Genomic DNA, 13,944 nt, shown 5'->3' with positions numbered 1-13,944 from the left:
AGCCATGGCTGCATATTTGGCCCATATAACCGTTGTGTTCCATTAGGTGTTAGCCATCTGATGCCCGGTCACTTTGTCCAGTCAGTAGCAAACCAATCAATTGCCTATAAAGTGACAGTATGGTCACAGGCTTCTGGGGGAGCCATCCCATTTGGTGAGTATATTGAGCCATGAATCAAGGGTATGGTGTTTTCTGTTCCCAGCATAGGTCTTCTGGCTTAGTTGTCCTGTTGTGGTAATAAGCCACATAGATTCATCCCATATTTGATATCGTCCTTCCTGGATGATATCGATAGGAAGGACTGTGTAATTGGGGAATTTGTTGTTATGAGCCTACCTGTAGGTTGGCATATTCAGTTAAAATTTTAATAGATTTGAGGGTAAGAGAAAGGCATCTTATCGCCTAGAGAGTCACATGTAACATCTATCATAGGCCAGCAAGAAACATTCTTTCTAGTAATAGAAATATCCCTCTATGTGCTAGTGTGGAGGTGATGTATCATATCAGCTATGTATTGATGTAAATAATGCCAATCTGTATCTTGTAAAGTAGAAACCCACCAAGGAAGGCCTGAAGTGCTTGATACGGGCAGTGAGCTACAAATCCAGCATGAATACTGGTTTTGTAGCTCCATGTAATGTTATACCGACTATAAAAAAGAGTTACCACTTAGGTATGGTGTGTAGATGGCAGGTAAAAGAAAAGAGACCTTCATGTTTTCTTATCTCGTTGTTGAAAAGGAATTTGAGATCTGCTGGTTCACAGGAATATGAGGGCACATCAACCAGTTCATTGTCATTCTCTGTTGAAGGGGTATAAGTTTAATTCAAGAAATAAGAGTCTATGTTGAGTGACCTTCTAGTTTTACCGCAGTGGAGTGCTTAAAATGACCCTGTAAGGTCATTTCCATTTAGGAATTTGTTCTCCTGAGTTGTTTGCCTGCCAGTCTATTTTAAATAGACTAGTTCTCTGGGGTTTACTTGTAAAGAATTTTGAATTTCCTTAGGGTCCAGTTTTGGCAGTACTTTATTAGCATGTTTGTTAAGAGTTTTATGGACTAATCTAGTGTCTAACGAGAAGCGTAACATTACTTTAGTCTGGGACTGAGGATAAGTCAATGGTACAATGGTAAGGGTCAACCATATATTAATTCAAAAGGGCTTAACTCTAATCTTTCCTGTGGGGTAGTTCTTATTCCTAAGAGACCTATTTGTAAAAGAGTTACCCAGTTTTCTTGTGTTTCTATCCTCATCTTAGTAAGGTATCTTTTAAAATTATGGTTGGCCTTTTCAACTGTGCCTGGTGATTGAGGATGTCAGGCTATATGTAAAAAATATTTAATTTTATGGGTTTGGGCTACCTGTTGAGTTATTTGGGCTGTAAAGGATGGGGCATTGTCACCTTGAAGAGATCAAGGGAGCCCAAACTGGGGACCGATTTCCCTTAATAAAGTCTTTGTTACTTCAGTAGCCTTTTCTGTCTCACATGGGAAGACCTCCATCCATCCAATAAAGGTGTTTATATAGACTAATGAATATTTATATCCCTTATAAGGTGGCAACTGTAAAATCAATTTGCTAGTCTTCCCCAGGGTATTTTCCACATCTTTGGGCAAGTGTTAAAAAACGAAGGTGGTCATAGTGCACCTTCAAGGTTAACCTGGGCACACACTGCACAAGACTTACATGCATTTTATAAAATGGCTCTTAATCCTATTCCATCAAATAAGGGTTTGGTGAAATTCCATAAAGCTTCTCTTCCCATATGAGTAGACTAGTGCAATCTTGTTGCTAATTTGCATTGTTTTTCCTTAGGGACAAAGATTTTTCCTTTATCACTTCTTATACCATCCCTCAGCAGTTTTAGTAGATTTTCCCCCAAGTGCTCTGTTGTTCCCTTCCATAGTATAAGTGGAAACCACAGTGCTTAAGAGATTAGAGACTGGTCTAAGACTCAGAACTAGTTTAGTTCAAGCTGTCACTTGGGCTGCCAAATTGTCTAAATTATTTCCTTTAGATTCTAAATTTGTTCCCTTTGGATGTCCTCTAAGATGCTTTACAGCAGCTTCTTTAGGGAGGTGAACTGCCTCTAACAGAGTTACAAATTTAAGTCCATATTTAATAGGGGAATTATGACTAGTTGATAATCCCTTTTACTTCCAGATGGCACCATATGCATGAAGTGCAAGGAAGGCATACACACACACACACATACACACACACACACACACACACTCTTAGACCTTTTTAAAAAATGTTTGTTTATTTATTTGTTGAGAGTGTGTACATGAGTAGGGGAGGGGCAGAGAGAGAGAGAGGGAGAGACAGAATCCCAAGCAGGCTCTGTGCTGACAGCAGCGAGCACCAGGTGGGGCTCCAACTCACATGAACTGTGAGATTCTGACCTGAGCCGAAACCAAGAGTCAGACGCTTAACCAACTGAGCCACCCAAGCGCCCCAACTCTTAGGCCTTTAGGTAACTGAAGAGTTTGCATGAGAACTATCAGTTCTGCCTTTTGAGCTGAAGCATTGGTTGGTAACGGGTTGGCTTCAGTAGCTTTCATGAAACCAACAATTACATACCCAGCTTTACTTTGTCCTTCTTACGTAAAACTCCTGTCGTCTATAAACCAACTGTCTGTGGCTTGATCTTCTAGATCCAGACGTGGCTGGAATAGACTAATTCTATTGCCTCTTTGCATTCATGTTCAGGCAGAGTAGTAGCATGGCCTCGTCCAGGCATGAGGAATGCCGGATTTAGGGTTTGACAGGTTTGAGAACAGTACTGGGGGAATCTAAAGTATAGTTTGATCTTTAGTCATCACCGTGTCATTCACTGATGTCCTTTAGTTTCTAAAGGACAGTGATAAGAAGTCATCACTGTCAATGGCCTTCCCATTGAAAGTTTAGATGCTTCTAGCAATGCAGTGGCTGCTACTGCTCAGAGACATGCTGGCCATCCTTGGGCTGTACTTTCAGTGGCTTGAAAAAACATCCTATAGGTCTCAATTCATGCCCGTAGTTTTTGTGTTAGTACTCCTAGGGCGTGGCCCTGTTTTTCAACAATGAATAGGGTAAATGGGTTTTTCTAAGTTTGGTAGAGCCAGGGCCTGGCCAAAGATAGTTTAGTTTTTAGTTGTTGAAAGGCCCCCTGTTGTTCTTTGTCCCGTTTTAAAGGCTCTTATTTGGCCCCCTAGTGGCCTTATATTGAGATTTAGCAAAGACTCCAAACCCTGGAATCCATAGGTGGCAAAATCCAGCCATTCCTAAAAAGGTTTGGAGTCATTTTTTCTTGTGGCAGGAGGTCCCAATTCTATTATAGCTCTTTTTCTCTCAATTGACAGGAAATGATCTCCAGGAGTTAATTCATATCCTAAGTATTGTACTTTCTGTTTAGAAATTTAGAAATTAGAAATTAGAATTAGATATTAGAATTTCAGCCTTTTAGGTGATACTCAGTATCCTCTCTCTCCAAGAAAGTTTAGTACACAATAGAATTATAGCCCAAGGCCCCTTTTGTGGGGCTGCATATTAAAATTTCATCAACATATTGTGATATTGTTCCTTGAGGCAATGTAAGATATCTAAGTACTCTACTGAGTGCCTTGCCAAACAAATGGGGACTATCTCTAAATCCCCATGGAAGGACTGTCCATGTAAGCTGCCATGCTTGTTCTCCTAAAGGAGTCCATTCAAAGGCAAATAGAGTCTGGGCCTCTTCTCTTAAGGGGATACAAAAGAAGGCATCCTTTAAATCAAGCACTGTAAACCATTCTGTATTGCCCAGAATTTGAGTCAATAATAGTATAAAGGTTTGGTACTATAGGGTGAATAGGGACTCTACCGCTTAGTTTATTGCTTTGAGGTCTTGTACCATTCTGTACTCACCATTAAGCTTCTTAACAGGCAAAATGGGAGTATTAAAAGGGGATAAACAAGGTTTAAGAATTTCATATTTAAGAAATTTACCTGTAAGTGGTTGGAGTCTAGCTCTGGCTTCTCTCTTAAGAGGATATTGTTTTTTGTGTGGAATAATAGCAAGATCCTTTAGACCTACTTTGATGTCATGGACCCATATTGCCTTCCCTGGGATGTCACAATTCCATGCTCGTGGGTCTACTTGTTCCCAAACATTAGGGGGAATTCCAGGATGAATGCCTGGTTTTTCTTCAGCCCTCAGGGAAAAGAGACCATCCTCCTACCCAGTTAGTTTGAACTAGCTTCCCAACTTAATTAAACATGAAGTCCCTTCCCAGTAGGGAAGTGAGACAGGAAGGGAGAACCGGAAAAGAGTGGGTGATTAATGGTCTTCATATTTACAGGTTAAAGGAAAAGTTACTTAGCATGATTTAGGTTCTGCTTCTATTCCGGTAATTTTATGTTTAGAAAGACAGGTCAGGCAAGAGTGCTGAACAAGGGCAGAGTAAGTGGCTCCCGTATCAATAAGAAAATCAGTGAACTTACCTCCCACGTCCGGGGTAATCCAGGGCTTAGCCACCTTGATGTTCAGGGAAGCCAGACCAGCTTCAGCCCCATAATGCCATCTGTTCAGGTTGTTGCTCTCAGGCTGGGAAATGAGTTCCTGTCTTCCCCTCTCTCTGGAGATAAGGACAGTCCCTTTTCCAGTGTCCCTCTGCTTTGCAAGTGGGATTGGCCCCTGCAGAGAGCATTTATTCAGACATTCTTTACTCCAGTGTCCAGTTTGGCCACACCTATAGTATGAGGTCTTACCTGAACTTCTGTCTGAGACCAGTTTCTTCTGCTGCCCTGGTTAGCCTGGCATTGTTGGGGATACACAATAATGGCAGCCAATATTTGAACCTTCATTCTACTCTGTTATTTTAGCCCTGTGGTCCTTCTCCTGTTTTAAAGCCATATCTCTGTTTTTAAAGACTCCAGTGGCCGCTTCCAGCAGCCACTGGGTTGGAGTTTGAGGGCCTAGGGCCATCTTTGCCAGTTTACAGTGAATGGTGCCGACTGGCTCATAAAATGCTTATTTAGGATAGCCATCCCTTCTGGTGTGTTTGGGTCTAAATCTGTATTTATAAGTTGCTTCTATTAAACACCCCTGAAATAAGGCTGGATTTTCAGCATTTGCCTTGGTCACTTCCTTAATTTTATCAGAATTGACAGGTGTAGAAAATCCTCTTTACACTCCCTCCAATAAATAGGTGACCGTATAGTCTTGTCTTTCCCTGCCAGGTCTGTCCTCTTGGTAGTTCCAGTAAGACTCAGCATTAGGAACAACCTCTCCTCCTGCTGGATAATGGTTTCTACCCCTAGTTGCCAACTCATCTGCAAATTCCTTTTTTTTTTTTTTTATGTTTATTTATTTTTGAGAGAGAGAGCATGAGTGGGGGAGCAGCAGAGTTAGAGAGGAACAGAGGATCAGGAAGCAGGCTCTGTACTGACAGCAGAGAACCCAACGTGGGGCTCAAACTCAGGAACTGTAAGATCATGACCTGAGCAGAAGTTGGATGCTTAACCAACTGAGCCACCCATGTGCCCCTCATCTACAAATTCTTGTGCCCCAGTTCAAGTCCAGGCCTTTACTTCTGGGGTACAGCAATGTGTTAGAATAATATAGATATCCTTCCAGGTTAAATCAAACGTTAGAGACACCTGGTGAAAGCCATCTATAAACTTGGATGGATCCTCTGAGTATCATCCTAGCTTTGGTTTTATTTGAGCTAGATTTGACATGGAAAATGGAACATGTACCTTAATTGTGCTCATTTCCTCATTTGCTACTTTCTGAAGTGGATACAATCCTTCCTTAGTCTGAGTGTTTGGTAAGTATGATGTTCTGTTTCTAGTTTATGTCCCACTGAACTAGGAGTAGAAGGCTCCAAAGGTTTATGTGGAGTGGGAATTACTAGGGGACTGGGGCTTGCTTACAGGCTCATTTTCACTTTTTCTTCTGCTCATTGATTTTCTTGTTTGTCTGACTGAGTTGGTTTCTTTGATTATGGTGGTCTTTTTAAACAATCATTGTCTGAAATATCTAAAGGTGGGGAGCCTGGAATCTTGCCAGACACATCCTACAAGTCTCTCTTAGATTAAGATCCTGACTCAGTGCCACAAAGACCTGGATGTAGGGTATTTTGGTTCATTTTCCCTGTTGCCTGCAAAAAAAGGCAAATTGATAAATAGTATTGAAGCTTAAGGACCTGTTAATGGGCCATTTTTCATCATCATCCAAAGAATACTAAAGCCAGGCATTTTTGTAGAAAAAAGATGAAGCACTTCTTCTTTAAATCCTGTTGTCCAAATTGACTCCAGTGTGCTATGAGATGGCCCAAAGGGGAATCCCATGGGACTGAGGAAGTTGATTCCATAGTTAATCCCTATAAAACGAGGAGACCATATAACTAAAACCATTGCCAAAATCCCCCTCAACTTCCAAATAGCATCCCACCAGGAATATTGCTGAAGGTATCTGGGGTTCAGAGTGCTGAGAGGCGTCCCTCATTCCTAACCCTCTGACACCTTTGTACTACCTGAGAAGCGATGTCAACCTCCCTTTGCTTTCCAATTGCATTCTGGACTACAGTGGGTGCTGGTGAATGGACTGAGATGCTACAGACACTGGGTCTGTCTCCATTTTGAAGAAGTCAATATATTTGGCGATCAATAATATTAACCTTTGTAAGCGTCTAGGTCTAGTATTAATGGATGGGGTTTTCATGTTGTATTAAGCATCATATATCTAACCTGGAAGTGTATTCAATCTGAGAGCAGGACCGAGAATGTCAAATAGCCCTTGAGTAAGGACAAATGAGAGACATGAAAAAAATAAAAGCATGGAGTTCCTATCGAATCCAGGCAACTTACTCAGGATCTCTGTTTACAGTCCAGCTCCCCATTGGGTAGTTCTGACTGGTCTCTTTTGAGAAGTACATGGTCAGACATATCTTGGATTTTATGTTAATCGAGGGATCACACTGGGTTATATAGGTAGAAACCTTATGTGGGAGTTTTGAGATTGGTGGCCATCCTAAACCTGACGATAATATATGCATCAAAATAACAGGAAAAATAAAGAGAGTCTGATTTCTTTTTTAAAAAAAATTTTTTTAATGTTTATTTATTTTTGAGACAGAGAGAGACAGAGCATGAACGGGGGAGGGTCAGAGAGAGAGGGAGACACAGAATCTGAAACAGGCTCCAGGCTCTGAGCAGTCAGCACAGAGCCCGACGTGGGGCTCGAACTCATGGACTGCAAGATCATGACCTGAGCCGAAGTCGGACGCTCAACCGACTGAGCCACCCAGGTGTCCCAAGGAGAGTCTGATTTCTGAGCCCAAAACCATTACAGCCAAAGTAAAAATGTCTAGCTGGGTGGCAGGAGTCCATCCCTTTCCATAGTGTGGCCACGGGCAAGAGGTTTTCTCCTGAGCACTCAGGCAAGACTCATTCCCAAGGGTCATACTATTCAGGACATTTCCAGAAAAGAACAAGTAAGAAGTAGAGGCTGGAGAAGTAAAAGAGACTTACCAAGTTGCACAGAAGCTCTAGTATTCATTCCATAATCCCTGCACAGGCCACCAAAAATGTTATGGGGTTGTTGAGTGCAATGGTCAAGGTAGAATTCTTGAGACATTGTATGGTGCAATTTAGTAAACTTATTTAAGGAGGACAGGGGAAGGACCCATGGGCAGCTGGTGGTTATATGCTTAGTGCTCAAGGGGGAGGAGATGTGCAGGGAGTATTAGATCATAAATGTTTTATTTGAATTTCTACTAATAAAGCTACTTTTGTAGGACTTCTCTGGTGCTTATCAGTCAGTTGGGTATTAACTATCAGTGAAATATACAGGCAATCATGAGACCCTTTAAGAATGTAGCAACTAGCACATATTTGATCCTTATTGGAACTACGCAGTCTACAGGTAGACTTCTGAGCTAAATGCACACATTTTTCTGCTTCTGTCCCTCATCAGGTGGAGCCAGTTACCAATCATAAATTGGTAAGGAAAAGTAGGGATGTCTGGCCAGTCTGGCTGTATCTCTCAGCATGTCTTCTAACTGCTCAAAGATTTAGTCCTTGGCTTTGTAGATTCAAAAACTTTTTCAGTTCAGGTCCAAGTAAATTATTTCCACACTGGCTCTAAAAATCAACTGAAATTTTAGCTTAATAACGAGAGCTATAGGGGCGCCTGGGTGGCTCGTGGTCCATGAGTTCACGCCCCGCATCAGGCTCTGTGTTGACAGCTCAGAGCCTGGAGCCTGTTTCAGATTCTGTGTCTCCCTCTCTCTCTCTGACCCTCCCCCATCCATGCTCTCTCTCTGTCTCAAAAATCAATAAACATTAAAAAAAAATTTTTTTTAAATAATGAGAGCTATATTTTTCAAAAAAAAAAAAAAAAAAAACCCAGAAATATTCATGGTAGATTAGTCCTAAATAATCTTTTCCCATGAAGAAAAGCTAAATGGGGGGATGGAGGGAGGAGAAGAGCTAAGTGGAGACAAAAAATTCTTACCTGAAATGACCCTTGTTCTTTAGAACTCAACTGAAAGGTCACTTCCTTGGGAGAGTTTTCCTTGACCTTGCTAGGAAGTATTAGAGCCCCTGCTCTGAGGTCCTACGGAATCTTGTGTTTGAAAATCCAACTTGTGGTATTTTTCATGAGTTGTTTATAAGCCTGTATTTCCCATTAGACAATGAGCTCCAAGAGGAAAGAGGTTGTGTCTTATCACGGATTTATCTTCAGTAGTATTTGGACTACAGTATGTGCTCAGAAAAACAAACAAGCAAAAAACCCTAGGGAATGAATTTATTAATTAAATTATGCTATCACATGTTTCTTCTATGGGATCTGCCTTCCAAATGGACAATGAGACCAGTCAGTCATCTCCCCATCTGCACAGTTTTGGAGACACAATGATAAAACTTCCTCCTTGGCTTTTCCTTTTCTAGTCTTTTTAAGGATAGTCACCCTTCTATCCTATACCCTTTTTCATTTGATTTTACAAATGGTCTTTTTCCTGGTTTTATTTACAATGAGACCCCTTATTCTTATCACTAAACCACAACATAGGATGAATAAGTTCTGGGAAATCTTCTAGAAGCAACATGTCCCCTGTAGACTATGATCCTTGTGGACTACATCTCCTGATTCGGTCTCCAGACGTTTAACCCATCTCACTTTTGGGTTTACTCACCTCTGTCCACTGACTGTTCTCCCTAGGCATACTGACCTGGTTGTCATACTCCACATTCCCAATTCTTCATGGCTAGATTAGGGATTTGAGTGCATCATATAGATTGATGGGCATAAGTTAAACACAGGATATAGATAAATATTGAGTCTTTGAATTCCAGGAACTTGAATTCAATTTTTAGAGGTCAAAAACAAAAAATAAATCTGAAATTCAAGAAGCCAAGTGCAGAATAGCCAAGGGTCTCATGTTTCCTATTAGGGCAGGACTAGAGGTCTGAGTATAGATGAGCCTGAGCCTAAAGAAGTGGATGGTGACATGGTCTTGATGAGCTAAAAGAAAGAAAGGAGGGGGAGAAAACGAGATTAGAGAAAGGGTAAGGAAGTAGGTGACGGCTTTTTCCCCTGGAAGGTTCTTTGGTCCCTGCTATTCCAAAGAAACTAGCCAAACTTAGCAGACTCAAGTTTTAACATTGCCTTTTCTTTATATAATACCTACCTAAATTCCAGTTTGTTGTTCAATGTACCTCCTGCATGCTGGTGAATGTTAGAGTCCATGAAGGCATGCGCACTGCTATATCTTCAATACTATCCCTAGAACAGTGGGGCTCGACAAGTGTTTTCTGAATGGATCCATAGATGTATGTACAGGTAGGTGGTTGTATGTACGAGTCTGTATTGGTTCACTGTGCAGTGCCTGCTCCTACTTCCCACAGCAATTTGTGACTCTGTGATAGGTCCATTTCTCCATCCACCTGCCCTCTTACAGTTCTAAAGGCCCTTAGTCCTTTGGCTCAAATGCCTTAGCTTTGCAGACTAGCTACTTATTAACTAAACCGTTGCACCACTTGTTCTTATAGCCTTAAATTAATTTGGGTTAATTCTTAACTGTTTCCTTTCTGTACATATGTCATTTAAAGGTTTGCCTTTATCTGATTTTCCCCAATTTCCTGTGCATTTGTGGTTTCCTACAGGAGCTCTCTACCAGAGGCCTCAGGCAGCCACACCAAACGAGTGTGGGCATCTAAGTTTTCTAGGAGGACTCCAGCTGCTCTGGGCCTCATTCAACTGGTGTCCATCCCAACATTCCCACTGAAGGCTATTTGTGCTAGAGGAGGAAGAACGCCCTCTCCAGAGCCAATTCTTGGGGGGAAAAGAAGGATTGTTGATATAGCCAGAGCCCACAAGGAAGAAAGATTATTCTGCAGCAGCTAAAGGTGGGTAACATGTTTTTTCTCCAGTTCAGTAGGAGCAGTCCATGTTTGCTTTCTTTCCCATGAATTTCATTAGTGTGTTTTCATCCCGAGTGATCTTTGGAATAAACAGGAAGGAATGATTTTAAACCTATAGAATAAGGTTCCTCGGGAACCAAGAGTTTTTCCACCATTGACTCTAGCAATATCTAGCACAGTGCCTGACATGTAGATGTTCAATAAATGTTTGATGCAGGAAGGAAAGAACAGAAGGAGGGCAGGAGAGAAAGAGAGAGAAGAAGGGATTGGAGAATGGGCACGGCTGGAAAGAATGTTCATGTATTTTTTAAAAATAATGTGATGATAACATAGTTGTGTTTTGAAAGCTAATTAAGTGCACTATCACTGATACCTACAATCAATAAAACAAATTAAGTCACTTTGCAAAAGGAAGGGTGTATATATAAAGATAAAGTATTAGTATAAACCAGAATAACAACAAAGGTACTCTTAGGAGCTTATGAAGAAAGATAACATCAGTGATTACAGTTTAAGATAAATTCAAAACTCTAATGCAACAGCCATTTGTTCTGTCTATACCAATTCTCAAAACAAATGAAAACCAACAAGAACTTTATGGATAAATGCAGGCTGATCATGGAGTGATAGAACTAACTGCAACCAGTTGGTTTGGTATGTAGAAAAGGTCAACTAATCAGAAACGGTGCACTGAGGAAATTTACAAATATCTAAGCTTCCTGCTGTTGAGAGGGATTAACCACACAGTAATTCAGCAAACGCTCAAAAGCATTTAATTATGTGTCAAGGAAAAACATCTCAGTGCAGGGGGAGGTGAAAAGATTAAGGAAATTAGCATTTTTTAAAAGTATCAGTCTTTCATTTATTGAGATCATACTGGCTACACAGTTCAGGTCCAGCAAGCCAACTCTAGATGACACATACCTTGCAAAAGAACACATCAGCATGATGGAGCTAGAAGGGAATAATAAGACATAATTTTTATAAAATCAAGATCTCATAACTAAGGGATTGTTTCTTCAGTAAGTCAAATTGTAACATATGTTAAGGTTCTCAATGTTAGGAAAAGCCATAATTATTTTATATTATTTTAATTTGGGGAAAATAAAACATAACCTAGGAGAAAATCCAAAAACATCTCTAAAACAAATTCCGAGAGACTTTCTTTTGACCAGCTTTGCAAAGATTGTGTCAATGGGTGTCTAATTCGGTTTGAAAGGTTTGTCAGAGTGATTTAGACCATCATGGTCGGCACGATTGTATTATAAAAGAAAACTGTTGGTAATGTGACTAGCAGAAACAAGAAACAAAAAAAACAAAAACAAAAACAAAAACAAAACAAAACAAAACAGAACAAAAAACCCATGGACCTTATTGCTGTGAGTTGTTCCCGAAGTTATAATAATATAATTCCACTTTTACCTGTGCAATAAATGTCACCTCTGAAACTGATTATTTCAAGAGTTGAGTAAGTCCCAAACTTTAGCCAGTGATAATTTTTGCCCTACCTTTTACAAGTTGTACTACCACTGACATGTTTTTTCTTTAAGTCAAATTAGGCTGTTTTTTTTGTTTGTTTGTTTTTTAAGTAATCTGTTTACCCAACATGGGACTTGAACTCACAATCCCAAGACTAAGAGTCGCATACTCTACTGACTAAGCCAGCCAGGCACCTCAAGTCAAATTAGCTTTTTAACTTAAATATATTTAAAAGGAAACTTAGTGGATGTTACCACCTAAAATCATCTCAGGCATTCTTTGGAAAATATTTCCATCATGTGATGATAATGAGGAGAAGGAGGAGGATGGTTAATAATAATAGTAATAACAAGAATAATACTAATAATAATGAGAAGAAGAAGGAGAAGTTAAAGACTGTTTTCAAACTAATTCTGTGAAATAGAGACATATTGGTAGAGAAGAAATCAGAATCCTTAGAGCTCATGGGAAAATGTTAGGGTAAATCATATGCTCAGATTACAGTTTGTTCTTTGAAGCTTTATGTAAGAAGCAAGTTAATATTTACATGGCATTGAACTTCAAAGTCCAGGAAATAATCAGGAGGAAAAGAGAGTGAGAGAAAAACAGTTTGTGTCACTTCCTTGCTCCTCCTTACCCTGTGGCAAGGCCCCAAGGGGGCAGCAGGACACAACCACTGGAGGGAACCAAAACAGTGGGGTTGGGTCTTATCTTTCCAGAGTTCAATAGCTTTTTATTAAGTTATAAAAATTTATTATGCTAAGATACAAGTGCTATGTTTCCCGACTCACATGGTGACTATTCTTGATAGAGTCTCATTATGTCTTTAAATAATCATCTTTCCTTGGTGTGAAATTCTTTCCCTTACTTTTTTGTGGGATGTGATCTCTGGTTATGTTGTGTGTCTTTGCCATGATACTCTTGGCTTATAGAAGAGAGTGCTGTTATTGTAACGTGGTAGGACATTATTTATGTGTCCAGTACAATGAACATCATCAGTATTTTCTAGTACTTCCTTTCTGAATCTTCCTCTTGTTGGGGGGTTTTCACTTATTCCTGACTTTGAAGTTAGACCAGCCTCATCCACAATACCTACCAGCAGGGTGGACAAGGGGTGGGCCCCGTATCAGACACCGTTCCGGGCTTGCTTCAAAGGGAGTCATCCTGCCTGAAGCAGTAGTCAACCAGTGCCTACCTGGAGGAGAGCCACTGCTTGCATTTTAAAATTCTGGTCATGTGGTATATTGAGATTGCATGTATTTAGATACATTTAGAAATGTTGAGTCCCATAAAAGATCCTTTGAAGTCAGGCTCCATTGTTTGGCAGCCCTATGTGTTCTTAAAAGAGTATCTGGAAGACAGAAAAGGAAGCTGGAGAGAAACTTCCTTCAAATGAAAAGACAGCATGAGAATTTTTAAAGTTAACTGCCTGCTCCTTCAAGGAGGAGGACCATAATTCTGTATCCCTTAAGTGTGGGATATACACGTTGACTTCCTTCCAAAGAGTACATTACGGAAGGGAGGAGAGGAGAAAACTCTACAGAGGAGAAAACTGACAAGCATGACTTTAACCTGGCTAGCCCATGTCCAGTACATACCTTGATAGGATATGAATGAAAATAGCACTTTACCTCTATGGTCTTCCTCCCCAAAACCTATAATCCCAGTTTAATCACGAGAAAAACATCAGACAAACCCCAGTGGTAGGAAATGCTATAAATAATTGATCAGTATTCCTCAAAACTGTCCAAGTCCTCACAAACAAGAAAAATATAAGAAGCTCTCACAGCCCAGGGGAGCCTAAGGAGACATTACAACTAAGTGTAATGTGTTACCCTGGATGCTTTCCTAGAACAACAACCAAAAAAGGACATTATTGAAAAACCAAGGAAATCTGAGTATGGACTTTAGTTAAAAATGTTGTAACCGTTTTGATTCACTGGTTATGACAAACGCACCATACTAACGTAAGGCATTACCAATAGGGGAGACTTGGGTGTTGGGTATATGAGAATTCTCTCTTCCATCTTCTCAAATTTCCTCTAAACCTAAAACTAAAATTAAAAGTTTATT

At 40.3% G+C, this 13,944-nt stretch overlaps 1 protein-coding gene across 7 annotated transcripts in view; it reads left to right on the top strand.

Moving 5' to 3' along the window:
- The window catches only part of ZBTB38 (zinc finger and BTB domain containing 38), a 143,697-nt gene that overhangs the window by 6,909 nt on the left and 122,844 nt on the right, over positions 1–13,944 (top strand). For all 7 annotated transcript variants that reach the window (XM_042957262.1, XM_042957259.1, XM_007086355.2 and 4 more), the window contains exon 2: positions 10,135–10,377. The gene's annotated coding sequence lies outside the window, so the exon portion shown is untranslated. The remainder of the gene's footprint in view (positions 1–10,134; positions 10,378–13,944) is intronic.

The sequence above is a fragment of the Panthera tigris genome, chromosome C2 (genome assembly GCF_018350195.1).
Source record: "Panthera tigris isolate Pti1 chromosome C2, P.tigris_Pti1_mat1.1, whole genome shotgun sequence".
In the NCBI taxonomy this organism is placed as follows: domain Eukaryota; kingdom Metazoa; phylum Chordata; class Mammalia; order Carnivora; family Felidae; genus Panthera; species Panthera tigris.
This window is presented reverse-complemented; position numbering and strand designations above follow the sequence as displayed.